This window comes from Triticum urartu, chromosome 7A (assembly GCF_056163025.1).
Source record: "Triticum urartu cultivar PI428250 chromosome 7A, HENAU_Tu73, whole genome shotgun sequence".
Lineage (NCBI taxonomy): Eukaryota > Viridiplantae > Streptophyta > Magnoliopsida > Poales > Poaceae > Triticum > Triticum urartu.
In genome coordinates, this window is record NC_141879.1 from 322,194,070 (window position 1) to 322,206,021 (window position 11,952).

At 48.6% G+C, this 11,952-nt stretch overlaps 1 long non-coding RNA gene across 1 annotated transcript; it reads right to left on the reverse strand.

The window, feature by feature from the left end:
* Positions 1-8,169: 8,169 nt before the first annotated feature.
* LOC147959479 (uncharacterized) lies at positions 8,170-11,572 on the reverse strand. Its single transcript, XR_015611399.1, has 2 exons — positions 11,063-11,572; positions 8,170-10,258 (listed from the first exon to the last, which is right to left on the reverse strand). It is a non-coding gene; the product is annotated as an uncharacterized LOC147959479 (long non-coding RNA).
* Positions 11,573-11,952: the final 380 nt, after the last annotated feature.

Genomic DNA, 11,952 nt, shown 5'->3' on the forward strand with positions numbered 1-11,952 from the left:
TGCTCTGGCAAGAGAGAAGGGTCGTCAACTCCGTAGTCGTACTGGGTAGCAGCGGCGTCGGTCTCGATGTCTAGCGAGAGAAGAGGGGGAAGAAACAATAAATATAATGCAAACAAATGCATGACGTTGCATGACATGACAAGTATCGGTGCTAGGGGTGCTCTATCGCGGTATGAGGTGATACCGGTGAAAGGGGGAAACATCCGGGAAAGTATCCCCGGTGTTTCGCGTTTTCGGACAGATGAAACGGAGGGGGAAAGTTGTGTGTTCGCTATGCTAGGGATGCGTGGAGGACGAACAGACCGCGTATCCGGGTCCATCTCGTCGTTCTGAGCAACTTTCATGTAGAAAATATTTTCATCCGAGTTTCGGATTAAAAGGTATGATTTTCTAAAGATTTAAATCATTTTCTGATTTTAATTATTTATTTTATTCCAACATTATCCAAAACAGTGAATGATGACGTCAGCATGACATCAGAGTGATGTCAGCAGGTCAACTGGTCGGTTGACCAGTCAAACCAGACAGGTGGGTCCAGTGGGACCCACATGTCATTGACAGGGTACTAACAGGGGGGGTTTAGACTAATTAAACAGGTTAACTAAGGGTGGGGCCCAGTAGTCAGTGAGAGATTAGTGTATTAATTAGCTAAACTATTTAATTAACCAATTATTCTTTTTATTTATTTCGTTTATTGAAGTGGGGCCTATAGGTCAGTGAGATAGGGGCGGCCCAGTCAGCAGTTGACCCAGTCAATAGGTCAACAGGGGGCCCTGGGCCCACCAGTCAGTGGCCCAGGTGGTGGGACCCGCGGTGCCAGGTCAGCAGGGCCGGCTCTCGCCGCCGGCGACCAAAAGCACGACGCCGACCCGCCGGAGTTCGCCGGAATTTGTGCTCAGGGCACGGATCCGCGCGTGCCTGGGCCCGTTCGAACAAGCGCGAAGACGCGCATCTAGTGGTGGTGGTGGTTCGTCCCGAGGTCGCCGGAGCTGTCGCCGGCGAGCAGAGAGGCGGACGTCGGGGCTCGGGTGAGTGGCGGGATTCGTCTGCAGGCCACCAAAATGGGCGGGACCGGTCGCATTCGAACGGCAGGACGACGGCGGAGCGAATGGGGGTGGCTGCGAAGGCTGTGGTGGCCGGAGTCGAGCGCCACGGGCTCGACGGCGGCGAGGTGGTTCGGGCGTGAGGCGAGGCCGCCGTGGGCGCGAGCCAGCAAGGCTCACTGACGGCGCGTGTAGAGAGGGCAGAGAGGACGACAGGGGTCCTCACCGGCGTTGAAGGGGAGTGGGGGCGTCGAGGCGTGAGGGAGTTCGTCGCGGAGGCAGTCCGGCGAGGAAGGGCTTGACGAATCCGGCGAGGGCGGCGCCGTGCGCGGTCGTCGGAGCTGAGGACGGGGTCGACGAGGTCCAGCGGCTGCGGTGAGAGGCGGCCCCGGCCTGGGCCACGGGCAACAACGGCGGCGGGGGGGGCTGTGTCGCCAGTGTCGAACGCAGGGCGCGACGGGCCCCGATCCAGATCGGATCGGGGGAGGGGCGGGGAGTGGCGACGTGGGGGGGGGGGGGGAAGTGGTGCGTGGGCTATGGTTTCCAGGGGGAAGTGGATAAGAGGGAGTGGGGGAGTGGCCGGCTGGGCCTGGTGGTGGCCCACTTGGGCCTGTGGTCAGCTGGGCCAAAGCCCGGGGGGTTCTCTTCTATTATTATTATTATTTTTGTCTTTTGTTTTTATTTATTCTTTTCTGTTTTAATTCATTTAAAAGCATCTAGGCTTTTTATAAAAATGCGTTTACTTCACCATAATTACCGATGCAATAATAGACATAGCCCAAACATTTTAATTTTTAATATTTGAAAACTTTTATTGTCGACTTTAAATTTAAGTTAGAATTTGACGCGGTTTCGAATTATCCCGAGATTAGTAACAGTAATCGCAGATGTCACGGCATCATTAGGAGAGTTTTACTGTAGCCAAATTATCCGGGCGTTACATTAATACTATGGTTGAACGTTAGTAGTTGCGGATGCTTTCTAATAGTTCCAATTATAAGTGCGTAGAATTTCAAGTAAGGGATGAGATGCTAGCAGTGGCCTCTCCCACATAAAAACTTGCTATCGGTCTAGTAACTAAAGTCAATTGCGTAGGGACAATCTCTCTCTTTGTGTCACAAAAAGCTCTCTACTAACAAACTAACTTTTATTATCTAGCTAAGTACTTCTAGTTTTGTTCTTGCAAACCTATCCTACTACACCTACAAAGTACTTCTAGTTTTATTACTTGTTTCTAGGTAAAGCAAATGTTGGTGTGCATAGAGTTCTATCGGTGGTCGATAGAACTTGAGAGAATATTAATTCTACCTTTAGCTCCTAATTGGGTTCGACACTCTTATCAAAAAAGGCTACAAATGACCCCCTATACTTGTGGGTTATTAGAGGCCTAGGATAACATGAGTCCTAGTCGGCCACGTCGGTGGAGAAGTAGTCTTTGTCTTATATGCCAAATCTTGTGGAATTTTCCTTGTATGCATCATGGACTACCCATAGTGGCCCAGGACGGAACCGATAAAGTGGGTCCTCGGTCTATCTCACCTGGCCAGGATTTGATATGGTAAGTACCGCCTAGTCTGGGACACCATCAATCATGATGTGGTACTAGCGAGTTCGATGAGCACTGACACCAATCATTTTCATGGCACATCTCCTCAACCCTCCGGTGTTCGCTATCGCTGGTGCAGTAGGTGGCGAGCACAAGACACAAGGCATCCAGGACATGCCCTTCCCAAACCCTTGCGAAGTACCACAACACCATGAGAAAGAGTGTGTCCCGGACCCACTGGAGGTGCCGGTCCTCGCCGAGCGGCATTGCCCAACGCTTGAAATGCTGCGTGCATGGCATCGAAGAAGGGGCTGAGGGAGCGGGGAGGAGACGATGTCGGAGATGATGGCAGATTGGCATGTGCTCGAGAGGAGCACGAAGGTTCCCTGGTTGAGCGCCACCGCGACGACATCCATTCGAGCCACACCATTGTCACATATGTCCACATGCGCTAGCATGAGCCACCTGCCGCGACCGCGTCCGCTTGCTTGAGCTCCCCGCAGGAGCCACCCGGTATTCTAGAGGTGGAGTGCCACTGCGACGACCTCCTCTGGAGCCACTCCATCATCATCTCCTGCAGTGCGCACGCCACCCTAAGTGGTCGTCGGAGAGGAGGAGGACAATGCAATGTGATAGAGAGAAATGGGGAGTGAAGCTACGTTGTGTGGGGATGATAGGATAAGGTCGTACTAGAAGAGGTTGTTCATGTGGGGACTTAAGGTTGTTCGTGCGACTAGAAGAGGTTGTCCGGGGATTTAAGATTCATGTTTGTCATCATCCGACCTCGGAGTGTTTCTGGGAATCACAAAAAACCTGATATCAGCTAGATAACATTTCCCTAACTTAATTTAGCCATCAATGTTTTGAGGGTAAATTCGACTACCAATTATAGTAAGTAAAAACTGTGCATGCAATGCTTTTGACAAAATTGATGCTATCTCGTTATGAATAGTGACTTCCTTATATATTATGCATGAATATTTACTTGATAATTAAATGTGTAACACTTGTGCATCTTGAAGTGAGATTTGTTTTCTTGCCAAAAATCTCATCCAATTTCCTATCTCCTTCCACCTCCACCCACCCACACACACTTTGACCATGGCAATGGGGATGATGGTGAGTTCTAGTATATTCATCTATATTTTGTGTGAATATTTAAACTAATTTTTTTATGAATGCACAAATATTGTTTGCAATATGAAATGTGTTGTACTTTGTATGATAATGGCTAAATATATTTATGTTGTATTTGCTATATTGGTATATAAATGTTAAATTGTCATTGTGCTATGAGTTACACAAATATTGTGCTGATATTGCTATGTGAAATGCCATTGTGCTAATAATTAAAAAAAGAACAATGTTCCAATTGCTCTGTCATAGTGCCATCATCTAAGAGTTAAAAAGAAGAATGTTTCAATTGCTATGTCATTGTGATATAGTTTTTTTTTCCGTATGAATGTGGAAGTAATTGTTTGCAATATGAATTATGCTATACATGTTAAATTGTCATTGTGCTAAAAGTTATACAAATATTGTGTTGTTGTTGCTATGCGATAACGTCATTGTGCTAATAACTAGTTCTCTAAAGGATGCTGGAGTACCGACCTCTTGGTGAGCTTCCTGGGTGAAGAAGGCCTCCGCGCCGTCCATTTCGCGGTGGCGTGCCTAGGCAATGGTTTTTAAAAAGGATGTCAATTCTTACTAGCGGCATCTGATAAATATTGAATGCCATTGTTGTATAACTTACGAACGGCGAACAATGTACAACAACATCACTAATGCTGCTAATTTTTATGGCACCGAGAAGGCTGCGCCACCGGTAAGGTTGTTAGCAATGACGTTGCCGACCAACGTCTGTAATGGATGCCCAATTCTCCACGCCACTAGTGACATCACTAGCATCATACTAGCAGTGTTCGACTTGGGCCCCCCAATGACGCTTTTCAATGCCTCTAGTCGGCTTTTTCGTACTAGTGCATGAGCTAGGTTGAAAAATTGCCACGTGGAGAAATCTTTGTGTACTAACTGACCTAAATTATTTCAATGTTTTTTAAGGAGACTAGTCTAAGGAAATGACTTTGAAAAGTATTTGCGAAAAACTAATATTGTACAAAATTTCTTTTTGCAAATAAACCCCTAGCCATCCTGTGACATACCCTTGTATGTATTACCCCGCTACACTTTTTATGCAACTTGTGAGTACGTTCACCTGCAACGTGTATGTGTAGATAATGAATATTATGTGTGATATGACGAGTCTACACTCTACTAGCCGAGAGGCGTTGATGGAAGCCCTAAATTTTACATACTCATGATTTCCGCTATATTTTGAGCTGGCCTGGAGCTGTCAAGTTGTAACACTATGTAACTCTGGATTTGTCGATATGTTATCAAATTACTTATGTTATCTCGGTATTTCGTTTGTCACTGTGTGCGCTAGCGATGGTTCAGGAATAGTACGTGAAACACAGTGATTCGGATCCTACAGGAGGATCTAGCAGGTCACTACAATTATCAGATATAAGGTGCCATTTTTTTAAAACTACCAGCAATTGCTGGTTCTTTTCATTAAAGGTAGGGATCAGTATTTACATCACCGTTTGCACGGTTATAGAAGGAGAAAAAAGTCAGAGGAGAGAAAAAGACAGGCCTCAGGGGGTCGTTATTTCACGTTGGATCCCCAAAGGGGTGCTGCATGTGTGTTGCTCGCGCCAACCGCCATGAATCCAAAGCTTGTCTGGCTGCTTGAAGGGTGACCGAAGGTGGAGCGAGCTGCTTCTGGAATACTCTACGGTTATGCTCAAGCCAAAGCTCCCAGATAATGAGAATGATGATTGACCTGATGCCCTTCTTGTGTTCGGCTGGTGTGGCCTCCATGATATGCGTCTAGTACTGTTCCGAACGATCACCATCCGGCCACATGCTCAGGTTGAGGGCAGAGCAACCATGCCATTCAGCCGCTGCGCTCCAGACCCGCCGCACCTCCGGGAACTGCCAAAGCAAGTGAACCGATGTTTCTAGGTTGGGAACGCACAACAGGCAGAAATAGTCGTTCGACCACCCTCTTCTCCGCAGTCTGTCCGCGCACCATAATCTATCTAGCATTAGCAGCCAGGTGAAGAATTTACAGCGTGGCAGAGCCCAAGCCTTCCAGAACATGGTGACATAGTTGCGGCCAATCCTGCCAGCGAACTGAAGTCTGTATGCCGCCGTCGCGTTGTAGCTACCTGAGGCTGATGTCTTCCAAGTAATACTGCCAGGCACGTCCGGTTGCTGAGTGTTCCCAGCCTCTGCGGTCATGTTCCATAGCCTACAGAATTCGTAGATGTTGGCGTCGGAGAGGGGTAGGCGCCGGATATCCTTGATCCACTTGTGCCCGTGGAGCGCCTCCTTAGCTGAGCGTGTTTTGCATCTGGAGCGGGCGAAGAGCGATGGTGCAAGCACTCACAGCGGCAGCGGGCCCAGCCAGGTGGACTCCAAGAAGGTGGCGCGCTCGCCGTTGCCGATCGTGACAGACGTTGCAGCAGCAAACAGCTGACGGTCCTGATCGTCACAAGGCAAAGGGAAGCCAGCCCATGGTTTGGTGACTTCATCCCAGGAGAGCCATAGCCACCTGAGTCGAAGAGCTCGGGCAAATTTCGCTGTGTCTAACAAGCCCAGGCCACCAAACTCCAGCGGAGAGCAGACAGTGCGCCAGTTTACTTTGCATTTGCCTCCCGATAGTTCGTCCTCTTGGGCCCAGAGGATGCGACGGCAGATCTTGTCGGTTTCCTTTAAGACACCGCTCGAGGCCTTGATGGAGGTGAGCGTGAAGATCAGAATAGCAGATTGCACCAAGCGGACAAGTGTGCGCCGGCCTGCGCTGTTCATGAGCCGCCCTTTCTAGCCTGCCAATTTTGCCTTGATGCGGTGGAAGATAAACTGAAGGTGCACTTTTCGCAATCTACCCAGAGAAATTGGCAGGCCCATGTAGGATATTGGGAAACCCACATGCCGGCCGGCAAAGTGATGCACGATGTCGTCCTGGTTCAGGGCTTGGCACTGGATGGGCTCAACAATGGACTTCGATGGGTTCACGCGCAGCCCCGTAGCCTCTCCAAAGCTCTCCAAGATAGCAAGCAGGCAGGTAACCTCGCCATTGCATGGGTTGGAGAACATTATTGCATCCTCTGCGTAAAGGCTGATCCGTAGCTTGGTCTCCCGACCCGGCAGGGGAGAGAGGCATCCCAGTGTAGCAGTGCGGTCCAGAATGCGCTGAAGAGAGTCAATAGACAGGATGAAGAGAAAGGGGGACAGCGGATCGCCCTGGCGTAGCCCCCTGTGGTGCTCGATTGCCTGCCCCTCAACACCATTGAGGAGGACTGAAGATGTTGACGATTGCAGCAGTAGAGAGATCCAGTCGCGCCATCATGCGGAGAAGCTGAGTTTTTGCAGTAGCTCCAGCAGGTATTCCCAGGATACTGAGTCAAATGCTTTGGCTATGTCCATCTTGAAGAGCAGCGTTGGTCTTTTCCTTCGGTGCAGGCTACGAGTAGCGTTCCTAACGAACAAATAACTATCATGGATGCATCTAGATTTCAAAAAGGCGCTCTGCGCTGGAAAGATGAGGCTGCTGAGCTTTGGCGCGAGGCGAAGGGACAGAATTTTTGCTATAAGGTTGGCAAAAGAGTGCACTAGGCTGATCGGTCGGAAGTGCCCAACTTCAGTTGGGTTCGCAATCTTCGGAATAAGCACCACCATGGCTAAGTTGAGGCACTGGAAACTATCGCCGCCCTTCAGGTCATAGAATTGTTGTAAAGCCCGCGGCAGATCAGGCTTGATGATGATGCATATAAGGTGCCATTTTGGTGTCCTTTTTCTAGAAGAAAACAACAGCTCAAAACTATTGTTTGCCCGTTAAATAGAACTACTATTTGAATGATTGTTCACTACTCCGGTCATAGATGTGAAAAATTTATGGTAGGCATGCTTTTACCATGGAGGAAGAACAGGGTTATGGTAGCACCGGTGCTAATGGAATTCACACGTTCAAGCTAGAATCTGTAAATAGTTGCGAGATTAATACGATGCATGCTAGTTGACACAAGCTAGTGTTTGTGTGAACTGATATAGTTTGGGTGTAGTTACATGCTTGGTGCTTAGCTCTTGGTTGACAGTAATCGCTTTAGCAACTGCTGAACATCGACAGCAGTGGACTGGTTTGTTCGATGGCATTTGGTTTGGTGCCACTCAACTAACTGCAGATCGATTGACACAAAGCGAAGCTGAAAGTGATCGATCCAAATGAGAGCAAGACTAGAAAATAATTGTAATGCTAAGTGATTAGACAAATTAAAGCTGTCATTTGTTGCATGTTTCTCCTGAGGCATACACCCCACCAATAGTGCCATACTGTCAGTGGTAGGTCCTGAGAATATTTATGCTTGTACTACTATATGTGTCTATCATAATGCTCTGAAACTGAATCTTTCAGGTCTGAGGAGCTACATACGTGTGCATATATCGGTAATAAATGTCCGAGGCCCCGTAATCTACGTCTGAGCCTAGGCTCATCTGCTCTAGGTGAACAATAAATTTAAAAATTAGCAGAAAAATTCAAAAATAATTTTATCTGCATCATTTATATGCATGTGCTAGTCCCGTGAATACCTACGACCGGTCCAGCAAAGCAGGTAAAGAAAGCTAGGGGTGCAAATTAAATACTCCCTCCGTCCCAGAAAAGTTGTCACCCGCACAGTACATTGAGTTTTTTGCAAAAAGAACTTCGTAATTTTAAAACAGCAACAAATAGGTCCTTGACCCCTTCTTCTTCCTTTGTCCGTCCCCGCGCGTCGCCGGTGGCCGTCGCCGTGGGATTCCGCTGCCGTGCTCTGGCGCTCGCAGCGCTCCCCCGACCACCCTCCGCCGCCCACTCCCGCCACCAGCTGCCTGCCTCCGCTGCCCACCGTCGCGACCACGGAGGCGAGTTGGTCTTCGATCCGAGGACCGGCCAGCGCCCCGCTACACAATTCAACCGCCCGGCCGCCGCCCACCCGGGCGACCAGCCACCGCGTCGCCGCCGACCGGAGAAACTGCGCCGCCCACCTTCTCTGCCCACCTGCGGCTGCTCCGCCGCTGCGAACCTGCGCCGCACGGGGGCGAGCTGCCCGGCTGCCCACCTGCGGCTGCTCCGGCAAGGCGACCACCTCGACGGGCACCTCCTCCTCATCGCGCTGCTCGCGTCCCCGGACGGTTCCTCACGCCCGCGGCAACTCCAGCCGCCGCTGCCAACCTCTGTCCGTCGGTCGCCGCTCCTCTCTCCGCTGACTCCGGCAGGCAGTGCCTCGCGGATCTTCCCCGCCTCCCCGGCAGCGAGACGACCTACAGACCTCTTCAGCTGCTACCGCTGCCGGCTGCCCGATCGAGTCCCCGCCCTGCTCCTGCTGTTGGCGACTGCTGATCGCCTCTGCTGCTGCTGTTGGTGACTACAGGTAATTGACATCAAAAAATTCAGTTAGCCGGTGGCTTCTGTAGATTGATTTAGATTTGCAGTTACAACCAGCAGGTTCTTATCAAATGAGACAACATGATCTGTAGATTGATCTGTAATGGCAGAAACTGAATAAAACAGCAGCAACAAGATCAGCAGGCATCTTATCAAATGAATCTGGATAGGCTGGTTCATTAGCAGAAACTGAATTTTATCTCAAACAATTCAGAAGACTGAATGTTGAAGAAAATGTTGTTCAAATTCTGTGTTGAAATTCACTGTAATATTGTTACTCCAGATTTTGGACACAATTTGGAAAAAATTCAGCCTGACCATTAATGTACAGAATGCTGTAGATTAATCCTGGCCATTAATCTCTACAGAAAATGTTGTAGAGGATGTTATTAACTTTTCTGATGTTGTAGAGGGAGTAATAGATATTCATAGTTCTATAACTACTGCCATGGTCTACATAGACGCAGTCATGATGTCCAAGATTCAGGCATGATGATAGCAGTGATTTTGGTAGGTGTACTCCAGAAACTAACAACAAATGAGATGGAGTATCAAGGGCATCTAAATACAGAAAAAATTCAGATACATCAAGAGAATTTAGATGGAGTATCAAGGGCATCTAGACACACACACACGCACACATACACACACACAATATTCATGTTCTGTAGATGCACAAACTGTACAGTGGAGTAAACTGTAGAAAAAGAAGACTGAAACACGGCAGTGTTGAACATTTCTGAATTACTAATTCAGTCTGAACATGTCACAACATTTATGAATTTTGTAAACTGAATTTTGTATTCTTCTTGCTTTACTTGAACAAGAGGGCCATCATGAATCAAAGAGAGTAAACTAAATTTTTGCACTCTTACTTCCATAATCCATCATGAATTGCTAGGTACTGTATCATCCTAGCCAGAACACTCGAAAACCAAAAGATTTCTCGCAACTACTCCAAAACACTGAACATTTACACTCCATTACAAAGACATGCACGCTTCAATAGACTTGTGAATGCTAGCAAAGTGATAAGTAAAAACTTGGATATTCTCAGAAATATAGCACGAGAGGACATTAAGTGAACTGGCTTGTATGCTAAAGGCAAGGAAATGCTATCTTCTTTTCTTCTTCGAGCAGTTGATGAACTGGCCTGTATGCTGCAGCTACACATAGGTTCTGCAGAAAATGCACCAAAAGAGTTACACACAGGTGAAGTAAGTGGAAAGCAGCATTTAATCTCCACTTCTTTTCTTTTGGTAGTGAAATTCAATCTGAATTTTGTAAGCACAGAAGCAATGTGACTGTACTCCAAGAAAAGAAATATAATACAAAAGATATCTTATTCTAAACACTTATGATTTGTGACACTGGAGTATCATTGTGCTGTATGTCAATCAGTTTCTAAGAAACAACATCAAATTCATACTCCAAGCATTATTAATAGGACGGCATCAAACATCAGCGATTGGGCAGCATATTGAGTATCATTGTGCTTGCAATGTTGTGAATTTACACAATACAGTACTCCATAAACAGAAAAAGAGCATAAATAGAGACCCATAAATGTGTGGATTGGTACTAAAGCTCCTTGTTATAACCACCTGAAAAGCAGTAAACTGAATTTTGCTCCGAATAGTGCACAATTATGCAATAAACTGCAGTAAACTACAGTAGTTTATTCCTCTAAGAGTCAAAATTCAGTTAGCTGTGTGTGTGATGACTTGATATATCATCAGATACATACAGTTTCAGTAGCCACAATGCAGCAAACATTTACACAAACAGGATACACTAGAGCACTCGATACAGTTTCAGTACCCACAATGGGCACTATCTACTCTTGATTGTAGCTAAAAATTGAAGTTTGCACCGAGAATTGACAGTACTCCAACAACATTAGCTACAGTCTCAGTAGCCACAATTGACAGCACCAACAACATTTTCATCAGCGAGAAGAGAGGAGAGAGCCGAGGAACTCACCTGCGGCGAGGGCGAGGCGGCGTACGGCGGTGAGGGCGAAGCGGTGTGGGCGAGGCGGCGTCCGGCATGGAGGAGTCGACCTCGAGCAACTAGGGAAGGGGCGGAGTCGGCCACTGGTCAGAAGCTGAGCGCGACCAGTGGTGAGAAGCTGAGCACGGTGCCGCCGACACGCCGTGGCTGCTCAGCTAGGGTTGGTCGCCCGGAACCCTCGCCGTCGTCACTGCGGGGCAAGGGGGGATTTTTAGGAGCTGTGCGGCACGGGGGAGCTACGGGGGAACGCGGTACAGTGGTGGAGGGGGGGTTGTGCGGCGGCGCGGCGTGGCGGAGCTGCGCGGCGCGGCGCGGTGGCGCAGGGGAGCTGCTCGGCGCGGTGGTGCGGAGGAGCTGCGCAGCGCTGGAGTCGGCCGGTGTCGGAGCCTCGGAGGAAGATGGAGGGGGAGTGCGGGTTTGGTCGGGCAAACGTGAAGGGTTTTTTTGAAAAAGTGCCGGGGAGACAACTTTTCTGGGACGGAGGAAGTACTAACACGGAAAGTAATTAAGAATGCAAAAGGCGAGGTGAAAAGTTGGAAAAGGAGGAAGCCGGAGAAATGCATGCTGGAACCTGATCAGGGCCCTTTTCAGAGCAGCACAGATCGAATCATGCATGTCGTTCCATCGTTTCGATCTATACAAACACGCATCCATGGAGTTCAATACACTAGCTACTCAGCTAGGTAGTGCAACTTTGCAAGAGGCCGGATGCACTTTAGTATATTCGATTCGATCGGTTCCAGTGCATACTGGGATCAGTATGCCCTTTTCCTGAGACATGTTGCCTGCCTCTGCCCGCGTCGCTCCCGCTCGGACGACTCGGGCGGGTCCCCATCCATCCTCCCCTCCCTCCGCCGCTG